Consider the following 14,191-nt stretch of genomic DNA (forward strand, 5'->3'; position numbering starts at 1 on the left):
CATATGTACAGTATATATAGCTTGTGTATATATATATATATATATATATATATATATATATATACTGTGTGTGTGTGTGTATGTATGTGTATAAATATATATCCATCCATCCATTTGGGGTTTGGAATATATATATATATATATATATATATTAGGGGTGTGCACCGGGCACTTTTTATGTTTTGGATCTGGATCTTTCTTCGTGTTTTGGATCTGGATTGGTTTTGCCAAAACCACCCTTCCGTGTTTTGGGTTCTGGGTTTTGTGTTTTGGATCTGTATTTTTTTTTAAACAAGAATAAAAACAGCTAAAATCACAGAATGTGTTGGTTTTTCTGCTCCTATGCTATTATTAACCTCAATAACCTTAATTTCCACTCATTTCCAGTCTTTTCTGAACACCTCACAATAGTGTTTTTATGTTCAAAAGGCTATGCTAAGCGACACGAGTGGGCGGCACAAACACGTGGCCCCTCTAGGAGTGGCACTGCAGTGGCAGACAGGATTGCAGTTTGAAAAACTAGGCCCCAAACAGTACATAATACAAAGAAAAAAAAGAGGTGCAAGATGGAATTGTCCTTGGGCCCTCCCACCCACCCTTATGTTGTATAAACAGGACATGCACCCTTTAACAAACCAATCATTTCAGCGCCAGGGTCTGCCACACGACTGTGGCTGAAATGATTGGTTCGTTTGGGCCCCCACAAAACAAGCTGGCAATTAATCTGTCCCTGCACAAACTGGCTCTACGGAGGCAAGATGTCGTCCTCATCCTCCTCATCCACCGATTCCTCACCCTCTTCAGTGTTGTGTACATCCTTATCCTCACAGACTATTAACTCGTCCCCGCTGGAATCCACCACCACAGGTCCCTCTGTACGTTCTGGAGGCTGGTCTCCCTGGAAGAGTTGGTAATTCATTTTTATGAACATCATCTTCTCCACATTTTGTGGAAGCAACCTCCTTCGCCTTTCGCTGACAAGGTTCCCGGCTGCACTAAACACACTGGAGGATGGGCAACTCAGGTAAAATAGAGGCAGTTTGTACAGGGGCCTCCAAATTGCCTCTTTTTCCTGCCAGTATATGTACGGACTGTCTGACATGCCTACTAGGATGCTGTCACCGATGTAATCCTCCACCATTCTGTCAATGGTGACAGTATCATATGCAGTGACAGTAGACATGTCAGAAATTGTTGCCAGGTCCTTCATTCCGGACCAGATGTCCAAACTTGGTCCTGCCTGCCCTGCATCACCGCCAGCGGGTTGCTTAGGATACCTAAGTTGTTTCCTGGCAGCCCCAGTTGCGGTAGAAAATGAAGAAGGAGCTGTTGACGTGTCATGTTCCGCTTCAGCTGACAGTGTTTTCACCAGCAGGTCTTTGCACCTCTGCAGGCTTGTGTCGGCCGGAAAGAGAGACACCACATAGGCTTTAAACCTAGGATCGAGCACGGTGGCCAAAATGTAGTGGTCTAATTTCAACAGATTGACCACCCTGGAATCCTGGCAAAGCGAATGAAGGGCTTCATCCACAAGTCCCACATGCCGAGCAGAATCGCTCCATCTTAGCTCCTCCTTCACTTTCTCCAGCTGCTTCTGCAAAAGCCTGATGAGGGGATGATGACCTGACTCAAGCTGGCAGTGTCTGAACTGACTTCACGTGTGGCAAGTTCGAAGGACTGGAGAACCTTGCACAACACGGAAATCATTCTCCACTGCGCTTGAGTCAGGTGCATACCCCCTCCTTTGCCTATGTCATAGGTGGATGTATAGGCTTGAATGGCCTTTTGCTGCTCCTCCATCCTCTGAAGCATATAGAGGGTTGAGTTCCACCGCATCACCACCTCTTGCTTCAGGTGATGGCGGGGCAGGTTCAAGAGTGCTTGCTGGCGCTCCAGTCTTCGGCACGCAGTCGCTGAATGGCGAAAGTGGCCAGAAATTTTTCGGGCCACCCAAAGCGTCTCCTGCACGCCCCTGTCGCTTTTCAGAAAATTCTGCACCACCAAGTTTATTGTGTGAGCAAAACATGGGACGTGCTGGAATTTGCCCAGATGTAATGCCCGCACAATATTGGTGGTGTTGTCAGATATCACAAATCCCCAGGAGAGTCTAAGTGGGGTAAGCCACTGGGTGATGATTTCCCTCAGTTTCTCTAAGAGGTTGTCGGCAGTGTGCCTCTTACTGAAACCGGTGATACACAGTGTAGCCTGCCTTGGCACGAGCTGGCATTTCTTAGATGCTGCTACTGGTGACGCTGCTGTTGTTGCTACGTAAGGTGATACATCTACCCAGTGGGCTGTCACAGTCATATAGTCCTTAGTCTGCCCTGTTCCACTTGTCCACATGTCCGTGGTTAAGTGGACATTGGGTACAACCGCATTTTTCAGGACACTTTTGACACTTTTTCTGACGTTTCTGTACAGTCTCGGGATCGCCTGCCTAGTGAAGTGGAATCTAGATGGGATTTGGAGCCGGGGACACACTACCTCCATCAATTGTCTAAATCCCACTGCACTAATGGCGGATACCGGACGATAGCAGTCAAGGCCTCAGTTATACGTTTTGCTTCAGGATGACTGCTGTCGTACTTCATCCTCCTCGCTAAGGACTGTTGGAGGGTCAATTGTTTAGTAAAAGTAGTGGTGTTCCTACTTCCTCTCTGGGATGATGAATGACACCCAGCAGCAACAGCAGCAGTAGGCGTAGCAGTGCAGGATCCTCCGGAGGAATCCCGGATAGGAGAGTCAGTCATGCCAGTGACATGGCCTGCAGGACTACTTCCGATCCTGGCTAAGGAAGAAATTGATGAGGAGGGAGTTGACGGTGTGGTTTGCAGGTGCTTGGATACAACAGGACAAAGGGATTTAGGTGTCCCTGGACTGCTTACGGTCTTAGCCAAAGTTTCTGAACTTGACAGTAACTTTTTTATGAATTTGCTGCAGGTGACGTATAAGGGAGGATGTTCCTAGGTGGTTAAGGTCCCTACCCCTACTTATGTCACCTTTACATATGGTACATATGGCAAGACAGTTGTCCGGATTTGTATAGAAATATTACCAGACCAAAAAGGTGGAATGTTTGGTCTTGTGCCCAGGCATGACCGTGATGGGCTTTTTCATCCCACGGACAACAACTGTCTCCCCCGGAGCCTGATTTAAACAAACCACATCACCATCAGAATCCTCCTCGCTAACTTCCTCCTCAGCGCCAGCTACACCATTATCCTCATCCTGTTGTACTTCAACAGTGACATCTTCAATTTGCATATCAGCAAGTGGACTGTGGGTGCTCCTTTCAGCACTTGCAGGGGGCGTGCAAATGGTGTGCTGGAATATTTAAGTGAGCTATCCTTTAGACAGGCCAAAAACAGACTTTATAAACTCAACTGTGAGTTATGTCTGGACTTAATTAAGAACAGAAATGCAAAAAAGACTCTCTTATAAAGTATCTTTTAAATGTATCAGTAATTGTCCATGGTTGGTCTCAGATAGAAAATATATTAATGTATACCCACAATTTGGTTTCTTACAGAACCAATACTGATTAGAATGCAGCCAATGGGTACAAGGACTTGTAGTCATGGATGAATGAGAAATTATAATGTCACTGGTTCCTAGTGAATTGATTGGCTGCATTCTCATTATACTGGTACAGCCGACAAAATGGCTGCCTCCACAGAGTAAGCGTTGAGGTATCAAAATCCATTTTTTTTTTCACCCACATATACTGAGGATTATAATCTGATGATGATTGTTTGTTATTTTGGAAACAAGGACATTACTGCGACAAGCAATAAAAAAGACCTCTGTAATTTCTTTCACTACTGCTAACTTGATTAAATCTATAGAGCCGATCAGAAGAGAATTGTGATGGGATAAGGGCAAATTAAAAGTTCAGGCACTTCATTGTACCATATTGCAATCATACACTATGCTACTTTGTCACACAGGGGTCTATTCATCAATGCTAAAATACGGTTTTAAGAACATATTCCTTAATTACCCTTTTTTAGTATTCATTAACACAGGAGATATCACTAAGTCACCCATAGTTTTATTATTTGACCATACTTAACTTAAACTTATCCAACTAAAATAAAGATATAGATTTGCAAAAAAGAGGTCGCAGCCAAATTTATTGAAATCAGATTAGGAATTGAAATTGCAATGATCGAGCATGGTGGCGAAAAAGCAGTGCTAACTCGGCTACAGCCCATTTAAGAGTATTACTAAGAAGGAGGTGGAGAATCCACCACCCGATGTGAGCTGCCTTGAGTAGTACCATCCTCCCTTAATCTAGCACAGTGCTGATCCCTCCATAAGATGGAGACCTGGTCCTCCCCTAAGGCAGCAACCGACTCGCCTCTCTCAAAGGGGGGATGCTAGCCAAGTTCAGCTGCACTAAATTGAGCCGCCGAGGAGCACTGCTTTCCGCCAAAACGAGGTCCCTAGACAACGAACCGCCACCAGCTAACAGGACCACTAACTTCTACCCATGCCCGACAAAAGAGCCGAAACAAACAATGCCAAACCTTCTCCTGCCAAATGCACTCCATCCTCTCTGTAGAAGTCAACCTCCTCGAAACGTATACGGGGGTGTTTAATGACACGCCCTCCCAGACCCTCTACATGACGAGACACTGCGGCATTCAATTTCCTCCTCACCCTATCCAAAGCCGCGCCACCTTGCTCCCCTCGACAAAACCTACCAGGAATAACCTCCGACCACACCAAATGCACCTGCGGCCAACGCTCGGCTATTATTTGAAAATCCCTTTTAATGGCCAGGATAACCTCAACACCCTTACAAGTGCCCAAATCATTGCCGCCTAAATGGATGATCAAGCAATCCGGGGCACCCCATTTCTTCTCTGATTCCCAAAGAAGAGGCAACAGACCACTCCAACGAAAGCCTCGCATCCCAATCCAGCGTACATTACCGGGGCTATCACGAGCAAGGGGGTGCCTGCAAGCCCAAAACACATATGAATGGCCTACAATCCACACCCTATCAAACACCCTACCACAACCTGTAAGGGGAAATTATTTAAAAGAACGTTAGTGTTTAATTCGAATTTCAAGTAACCAACAGCAAAGTCAGGGAAACTGAGTTATTTGAGTGACCCAGATGGAGGTGAACAACACCAAAACCTCAACAGAGGGCAAAAGGTGAAAAGAACTCCAACCCCCCCTAGTGGCGGGTAGCTTAAGGCACTGGGTTTCCCAAAAAACAAACTCGCCAGAAGCGCTGTCTAATTAGGCAGCATGTCGCCTCTCACTTAACCTTTATAAGCGGAAGACCTCCAATGACCCAACCGTTTGATTGCGTCGCTGGAAGAGCCCGCTGCTGCCACACAAGTAGCTGCGCCAATCCTAAACGAATGTATGCCGTAAAGCTCAACCGGCAAATCAAGCGCTACCAAACACCGCTTAAAAATTGCAGAAAATTGAAAAAGTGTCAGTGGCGAAAGGTCCTCATGAACTAGCCATTGCAAACCGCCTTGCGGACGCTGAAAATTGTAACGCCTAGCTATGCTTACTGGACATATGCTCGGGTCCGGATGCGCAGGGATCGACAGCCAATGCCCCCTACCTAATTGGTCGGTCTTTGATCTTTGAATTTTGAGCAAGATCAAATCCGACTTAACCATCACGTTATTCAAAAGAATCCCCGAGCTTGCTGCTCTCTTGCTAGCGGCCGCCAACTCGCCTACCCGCAGCGCTCCAAAAAATGCCAACACAAAAGCTAATTGAAACAAAAAGGCTTCATACTGCCCCAAGGCTACTCCTGCTACTGCCACCAGGAGATTTCTCAACAAACCGGTGTCAACCGGCCTCCGAGAGTCACCTGGTCCTGCCTGCTCTCTAGCCCAACCTTTTAAAGCCTTGGCCAGAAGGAACGACTTGGTTGGGTCTACCAAGCCACGCAAGCGCGAAAAATACGAGATGTCGGCTAAGGCGCCGGACATTGCGGCCTTAGACCGGCCCCGCTCCTGCCACATCCAAACAAATTGCAACATGCTATCCTCAATATTCTTACCCCGATCTACTTCAGCTAAGAAAGCCAGCCACGAATCCCACACTACCGTATATGACTTTAAGGTGCTCGGTGCCAAAGCTCTCAACGCGAGTCCATCGATGCCGGCCCGATGATCTGCCAGACATGAGCGGGACAAGGTAAGCCATGGACGCTGGCTGCAGGCACCAATGCCCTGAACCTAGTCTATTGAAAACGAGACAAAGCATCCGCTATCTCGTTCTCAACGCCAGGGACGTGCCTAGCCCTGAAATCAATGTTCCCCTTTAGACACAAAAGTATCAGATGCCTCAGTAAACTGAGAGCCTGAGGGCAGACTGACCTCTGATTGTTAATGGCCTTAACTACCCCCAAGTTATTGCACCAGAAACTTATGCTACGATTGCTAAGCTGCGCAGCCCAAATCTCTACTGCCACCACAATCGGGAAAAGCTCCAAAAGGAGCATATTAGATGTCAAACCGGCGTCCTGCCAGCTTTTCGGCCATGGCTCCGCGCACCACTGCCCCTCGAAAAAGGCCCCAAAACCACAAGCTCCGGACGCATCCGTATAAAGCTGGAGTTCAGAGTTGGCCACCAATTTGGGTAACCAAATCCTCACACCATTGAAATCCCGTAAAAAAGCACACCACAAACGCACGTCCTCCTTAAGCTCCCTAGTCAAACGAATTAAATGGTGCTCCTTTTTAACGCCCACCGTGGCCCTCTCCAACCGACGGCAGAAGATCCTACCCATAGGAATCACTCAGCAAGAAAAATTAAGTGGGCCGAATAACGACTGCAACTGCCTCAATGAAATTTTCTTTGCGGAGAGGCAGAGCCCTAAATACTCCCACATCTTACCGACTTTATCCTGGGGCAATCGACATAAACCCATCATGGTATCAATCTCGATACCTAAATAGGACAAAACTGTGGTAGGCCCTTCTGTCTTCTTCGCCACAGTGGGCACGCCCATAACACGAAAAAGAGCCTGCACTGATAAAAGCAGCTTGCTGCAGACACCGCTATCAGCTGAACCAACTAATAAAAAATCATCTAAGTAATGGGCTATCCCAGTTTTTCCTGAACCCGCTCGAATGCACCATTGCAAAAATGAGCTAAAGCACTCGAAAAAGGCACAGGAAATGGAACAACCCATTGGCAAACATTTGTCCACGAAATATGAACCCTCGAACTTAAAACCCATGAACCTAAAAGAGTCGGGGTGCAATGGAAGTAACCTGAAAGCCGACTCTATGTCTATTTTTGCCAATAGCGCTCCACTACCAAACCCCTGCACTATCCGGAGGGCGTCCTCAAAAGATTGGTAAGTGACGCTGCAGTCCTTCGGGTCCAGAGCGTCGTTAACTGATCCTCCCTCTGGGTAGGACAGGTGCTGAATCAACCGAAATTTACCTACCTCCTTCTTGGGAACAACTCCCAAGGGAGCAATGCACAAATCCACTAAAGGAGGAGATGAGAAAGGGCCAACCATGCGGCCCAATTCCACCTCCGCCATTACTTTGGCCCTCACAATATCAGGATAATCCCTAGCCGATTTAAGGTTCCTTTTTGCTAACGCCGCAACTGACCCAACTATTGGCAAACGAAAACCCTCCCGAAAACCTTGCAATAAAAAGGCTGCTTCCGCCCTAAGCAGATAGCGGCCCAACCACCGCTCCAACACATCTAACTGTATTGGTGAAACGGCTCTATTTAGCATTTCGCTGTTCGCCCTGTCCCGCTGCCTGCCCGCCTGTGCGCTTGCACTCTTTAACTGCGTGATTGCCTCCACACGACAGACAGACATGCTTAAAACGGCAGCTTGCTCCTCTGTTACATTGCCCGTTATTAAAGGCAAAGCACTTTCCCTTTCCTGCCGTATTAAAAATTTGAACGGGCAACAAAGGGCTGCTTACGGCCCACTGGTGCTTCCGTGGTGGGTTTGTTCTGCTGAGTGACCTCAAGCCAGACCTCCACGTCCTTGTAGCCGAAGCTAAGAATTTTCTGGCCATCCTGCTTCTTACGAAAAGCCTCGTCATATTGCCGCCACACATTACGCCTAGCGGACAACTGAATGCTGTGAACGAGGTGTAAGTACTTCAGGATGTTCAGAAACTCGGCGGGCCTAGTCTCAGTGTAGCAAGCCGCAAATATATACATCCCGCAAAGCCAATTGGCATAGCTGCGCCGCGCCTCTTCCGCTGCTGCCCCCCCAGATTTAGCTGTATCCAAAGCTTTTTTGGCGTCATGCGTAATGGCAAACATGTCTACGTATTTGCCCTTTCTAATACGCTCCCTCACTTTCGACCTAACTACTCTTAAAATGGCAGTGTTAGAGCAGTGTACGGCATCACCCGTCGCATCCGGAACCGAGCTGCCTGCAGAACTACGCGCTCTATTCTGACTTTTACGCTTCCCTTTCAATTGCTGAACGAAATAGCGCATTAGCTTACGCGGTTTATCTACTGAACTGGAAGAGTCAGAGGAATCCTCCGAGTGTGACAAATCAATGTGGCTGTGGTGCAATGGTATCTCACCTGCTCCGGAAGTCGACGGGGTAGCTGACGCCACGGCGGAAACCGCCTCCTGACTTGCACCGCGTGGCATGTCCATCACATTCGGGGTTCACGACGGCTGGGCATCCTCTGTAGACACAGCATCACCAGCAATGACGGCCGAAGTAGATGGACCCTGTGGACTTGTAACGACAGTGTTAGACACGATCTCGTGTGCAACAGAGGTCGCTGCGGGGGCTTGGGTTGGGACCACTGCGGACGGGGAAGCCCTCGCCTGCGCGTGGCTTGAGCATGGGGGGGTGGGTGGCCTAACCGGAGGAGGGGCCGCCGGCAGAGGGGGCTGCTGAATTGGATCCTGCCTGACAAAATAGTCTGGCGCCTGGTGTGAAACCGGATACTGCAAGCGGAACCATGAAGGGACAGAATAAAATTGCTGTCCCGCATAGGGCGGCATCACCTGATGCATGAACTGACCCGCCGCATGAGACAGCCGCGGGTCAAAGCACTGCTGCGGAAACGCTGGAGGGACGGTTGGGAGCACCTGCTGCGCTAAGCCCTGAGCAAAATAAGGGGACCACTGCGCCCCCAATGCCGGGCTGTGCAAAGGCAAATTATGCCGCGCAGGGCCATAAAAAGCAACGCTGGGCGCCTGCGGCAATGGTGCCGCGAGAGGTAGCACATACTGCGGCGTAATGGGGGTGCTACGAGCGGAGACACCGCCGTGTCCATCCGCAGCAGCACTACGCCTAATAGGGGAAGCCTGCAACCCTGCCGGGCTGGAGAAAAGCACATTATCCGAGGTGGTTTGCGCTCTGCTAGGGGTGTTGTGCCCCGTCCTCCCTGCCCCTAAAGCAGTGGAGGTAGTTGAAAAAGGGCTGCGCAAATGCTGTGGCTCTGCAGGCGCCTGGGTATCAATGCATGCGGGGCCGGGTACTGGGGTCAGCGATCCCGCCCTCCCCAAGTCCCGACAGCCGGTGGCCATTAACGCAGGGCTCTGCAAGCCCTGCACCTCTAAAATGGCCGCCTCCGTAATATGGCCGCCGCCGTAATATGGGCGGGGCCAACGACGGGAGCCGCGGCTACCGCGGCGATGCTCCCGCCGGCGGCCATTAACGCAGGGCTCTGCAGGCCCTGCGCACCTAAAATGGCCGCCGCCGCCAGCTGAGTGGGGCCAGCGACGGGAGCCGCGATTGCCGTGGCAACGCTCCCGCCGCCAACCCCTGGTGACTGTGATGGGCTCGGGGAAGGACCCCCACCGCGGGCCAGCCAGACTTGCAGGCCCGACGGTGAGGGCGCGAGGACGCCGGTGCCCGCGCTGGAAGCGGACGCCGCCGGCGCCCGTGATGACAAGCGCGGGCGCAGTGCACGCACCGCGTGTGTAAGGGGATGCGGCGGCCACTGCAAGTGGCCTGGCTGCATCGGCCAGCCGCTGGGGGGGGGGCATTGCGGCGCAGGCGCGGCATGATGGATTGGCAAAAGATGGTGGGGGGGTGTAATAAGAGCAGACAGGGGGGTGAGGAGCGTGTAGGAAGGGGGGGTACACAATGAGACAGATAAATGAAGGAGAAACAATAGAGAAGAGGAAGGAATTATATGGTAGAAAATTGTAGGTAAAACAATAGCAGGAATAATAGCTTAGTCTTATGACACTGAGGTACTTATCCAGAGGAGATCACAACTGGAAAAGAGAAAGCTGACTCCTCCCAGCACCCTAATATTCATAAACAGAGCCCGCCCAAACAGGTCCCTGATAGGCTGTCACTACTGATTGACCCACTAACCTAACCTATAACGAGACTGCAACCCCCAAACCAGTTTTAACCAGTATTAGCACAATAAAAAACAGGGTGCTTATGTCCTCTCATGCTTATTCTAGCATTCGCGTGCTTTAATATCTCCTGGTTAAGTCCGTCTGTGTTAATTTCCACACTCCCCATACATTAGTATGGATATGTAGAAATTAGGCTATTCATCAAATTCTGAACATTACGTATTTTCGGAAGTTGATGGTGCTACTATTCGCCACTCTCAGATGGCATACAGCGGGATATACTTACCTGCTTTCAGCGTTAGCAGGTCCTCCTAGGCTCCCTACGTCACTCCCTGGTCCCTCCTCTGGCTCCGGCTGCTGCTCTGACACAGACTGTGTTCGCAGAACGCAGTAAAGTTTAAAAAATTTTAAAAAAGAAAATGTTTTTTTTTTTAAATGATAAAAAAATCTTCAGACTGGAGGTCAGGGTCCGCGGCTGCAGCCTGTGTACCAGGCGGCCAGGTAGGTGGGGGAGCGGGGGCGGAGGGGGGACGGACGTACACAGAGTTATTTTAGCTGTAATCTGTGCTGCGCATGCGCCGCTTTAGATTGCAGCTACGGAAAGTTAGAGCAGGGAAAAGTATCTATTTTATGAATAGCTGTCATCGCAAAAATGACAGCTTTTTGGAATAGATAGTTATGGAGAGGAGGAATGATGAATTCCCCCAGTAATTAGGTAGAACTCCATGCAAGTTCTAAACCTAATTACCTCCATCGATTTTTTAGTTATGATGAATAAGCCCCCACAGTGCTTACAATCTTCTACATTCATCTTCTAACAATTTAACAGATCCATATATGTGATAAGGACACACATGCATCTGGCTAGGGCTGAAATAGTGGAGTGGCAGCTTGCTGCTCCCTTTGCACATGATCCTGTTTTATAAGGAAGGTTAATCATTTATTATTACATATGTAATAAAACCTTTAACCTATGTTCAATTCAGTTATATTTAGCTGTTGAATCCAGACACAATTCAGCTGGGTTTGGGACCATTAATATTTATTGCAGTGGCATGGAGGGGGGAATTCATGAGATCGTAAGTTGTGGTTGATCCCCTAGATGAAATCCTCAACGATCATTTATTGTTGGTTAAAAAAATTCATATTATGGCTCTGTGCATATTCCCTGGAGAAAGACGCTGCTGCCTCGTTCGGGGGTGCTTCTCACCCTCAGTGTGAAAAAAATAATAGATTAATTTTGTGTGTGCATGTTAGCCACACTTATCAGCAATGTAGGTGCGCAGGGGTGCTGTGCTGCCTGTGTCTCATTTATCAAGGGGCTGCTGCCTCTTTCAGGGGTGCTCTTCACCCCCAATGTGAATTTTTTTTTTCTGTGTGAGGTTGTGTGCGTTAGCTGCGCTATAATTGCTTGGTGACACTGCTGTAAGACAGTCACATGACAGGAGAGCAGGATCCACATACCAGTCATGGCAGCAGTCATGATGACGATGCAAGGCCGTCAACGTCATCTATGAAGGCCGATGCACCAGGGCTTAAGTTAGCCCATGTAAAAAAAATCAACTTTTACTCCTATAAAGAAAAAAAAAAGTTAGCTTTAGAGAAACAAAAAATTGCCAATGTGCCATTCACTTTACGAAGTGGCAAGGAAAGGATAAGGCCTTGGCCTTTATGATTGCTGGTTCTAGTGATGATTTAAGCTCCTCTGCTTGGAGGGAAGGTACAAAAAAAATTAAAATTGTTAAGCCGAGTAAGACACCGGAACCAACTGTGTGCTCAGAAAAATCACAAATCCACGAGGAGAGTCCAAGTGTGTCCGCGATTGCCATGTGTGAGCCTGACCTTTCTTTTTTTTGTTTTTACATCAATAGTTTTTTATTAGAAATTTGTCCGTGAAACATGGAGGGGAAGGGGTACAGAAAGGAGAAAAGGAGGGAAGGGAATCAGCAAAAATTACAACATTTCCAATCGTATAAACAATGAATAAAAAGCAAATAGTATGAACAACAGATTGTTCTCGTATCCGATAATCACATTGTAATAAAACATCATTGGGAGATGAGACAACAACAAGCCTTTCAATAAAATAGAAAGCTAAGGGGTTTTGAGGAGAAGTAATGCACCTTCCCCAGCTGCAGTAAACTTTGACCAACTAGACCACTTCACTAAAGGGGAAGAGACCAAGGAGGAGCATGGTAAGTAACCCTACAGTTTCCATTAAAAAGGCAAAATTAATCTTACGGATTATTTTAGAGAGGGGGGGGGGAGATGAACATTTCCAATGTTGAGCAATAGCTGCTCTTGTGGCAATGAATATATGTCCTAGAACGTAGCAATCCGCCTTAGATAGACCCGAAGGGTATATATGTAGCAGTGCCAGAGCAGGGGACTCATGGATGCGTACTTGTAGGACTTTATAGACTAATGTGAACACCTCGTTCCATAGAGGACGTATGCGAGTACAGCTCCAGAAGATATGGAATAAATCACCTAATTCCATACAGTTTCTCCAGCAAAACTTCGATTGAGAATGCCAAATTTTATGTAGTTTAGCTGGTGTGAAGTAAAGTCTCTGTAACAATTTATATTGCATTTCAAGGTGGTTATGGCATCTGGAGAAGCGGTGGGCTGTTAAGTATATGGATTCCCATTGATGAGGTGTAAATGTGGTTTGTAAGTCAGCTTCCCATTGGAGTTGCAAGGGAGATTTACCCATTTCCTCTCTATCTTGGTAAATGGAGTACCAAAACCGTATTGAACCTCTGGAGTTCCCTGATGACAATCTGGATAGGATGTGGGCAGGTGGAATGTGTAGGGAGCCCGGGATTTTAAACATACTCAATAACCAATGGTATATACGGGTATACGTAAATGATTACCTGTGTGGTAGATTGTATTGTAGCTGAAGGGAGGCAAAAGTTCTGATAGATCTGTTATTAATCAGATCAGAGATAGAAGAGATACCACAGGATTGCCAATGAGAAATGTTTAAATCAGGTATTAAATGTGAGAGGGTTCCTAAGGAGAGGTTATCAGACGGTAGAGAGAGTCCCCTAGTAGAGATTGCAGTTAGATCCCAGGCTATTAATGAGTCTACAATGGCTTGAGGAGTATCTTTCGCCACAGGACATAGTTGTTTGGGGCTCCACAGAAACTCCCATAAGGGACATGAGCATAGTTCCCTCTCCAAATCTACCCATGGTTTGGTCCCAGGGGGGAGGGACGTCGCCTATCTGAGCCACCAGACAAGCATAATGGTAAGCGAACAGATCAGGGACTTCGAGCCCACCCACCTTGCGCTGTCTAGTTAACCAAGAATAGGCGATCCTAGAGGTTTTTCCCTTCCAAATATATTTCAAAATTAAGGAGTGGATCTGTCGAATATAATTTTTTGGGACTAGATAAGGGATTGCTCGGAACAAATACATAAGCTTTGGTAAAATCGACATTTTGAACGCAGCAAGTCTACCCCACCAAGATATTTCAAAACTTTACCAATGTTTCAATAGGTCATCTATATGGGTCAAAAGGGGCTTAAAATTTAATTCTGCTAAGTTAGACATAGTGTTAGATATGTGAATCCCTAGATATGATATGGAGTTCTCCTTCCATATGTATTTGAAATTTGTTTTAAATCTTATCAATGTTTTGGGTGGGATATGGAAAGGCAGGGCCTCTGTTTTAGTAGTGTTAAGTTAGTAGAATGACGAAGCGCTATATTGATCTATGATGTTGTGTAAGGCTGGTAGTGAAGAGCATGGGTTGGTAACGAATAGAATTACGTCGTCTGCAAACAAACTCAGTTTATGTATTGAAGAACCCACCTTGATTCCCGGGAATGCACTAGAACCTCTAATTGTAGTGGCAAATGGCTCGACAGCAAGAA

Source organism: Taudactylus pleione, unplaced genomic scaffold (assembly GCF_031769625.1).
Source record: "Taudactylus pleione unplaced genomic scaffold, aTauple2 ptg000176l, whole genome shotgun sequence".
Lineage (NCBI taxonomy): Eukaryota > Metazoa > Chordata > Amphibia > Anura > Myobatrachidae > Taudactylus > Taudactylus pleione.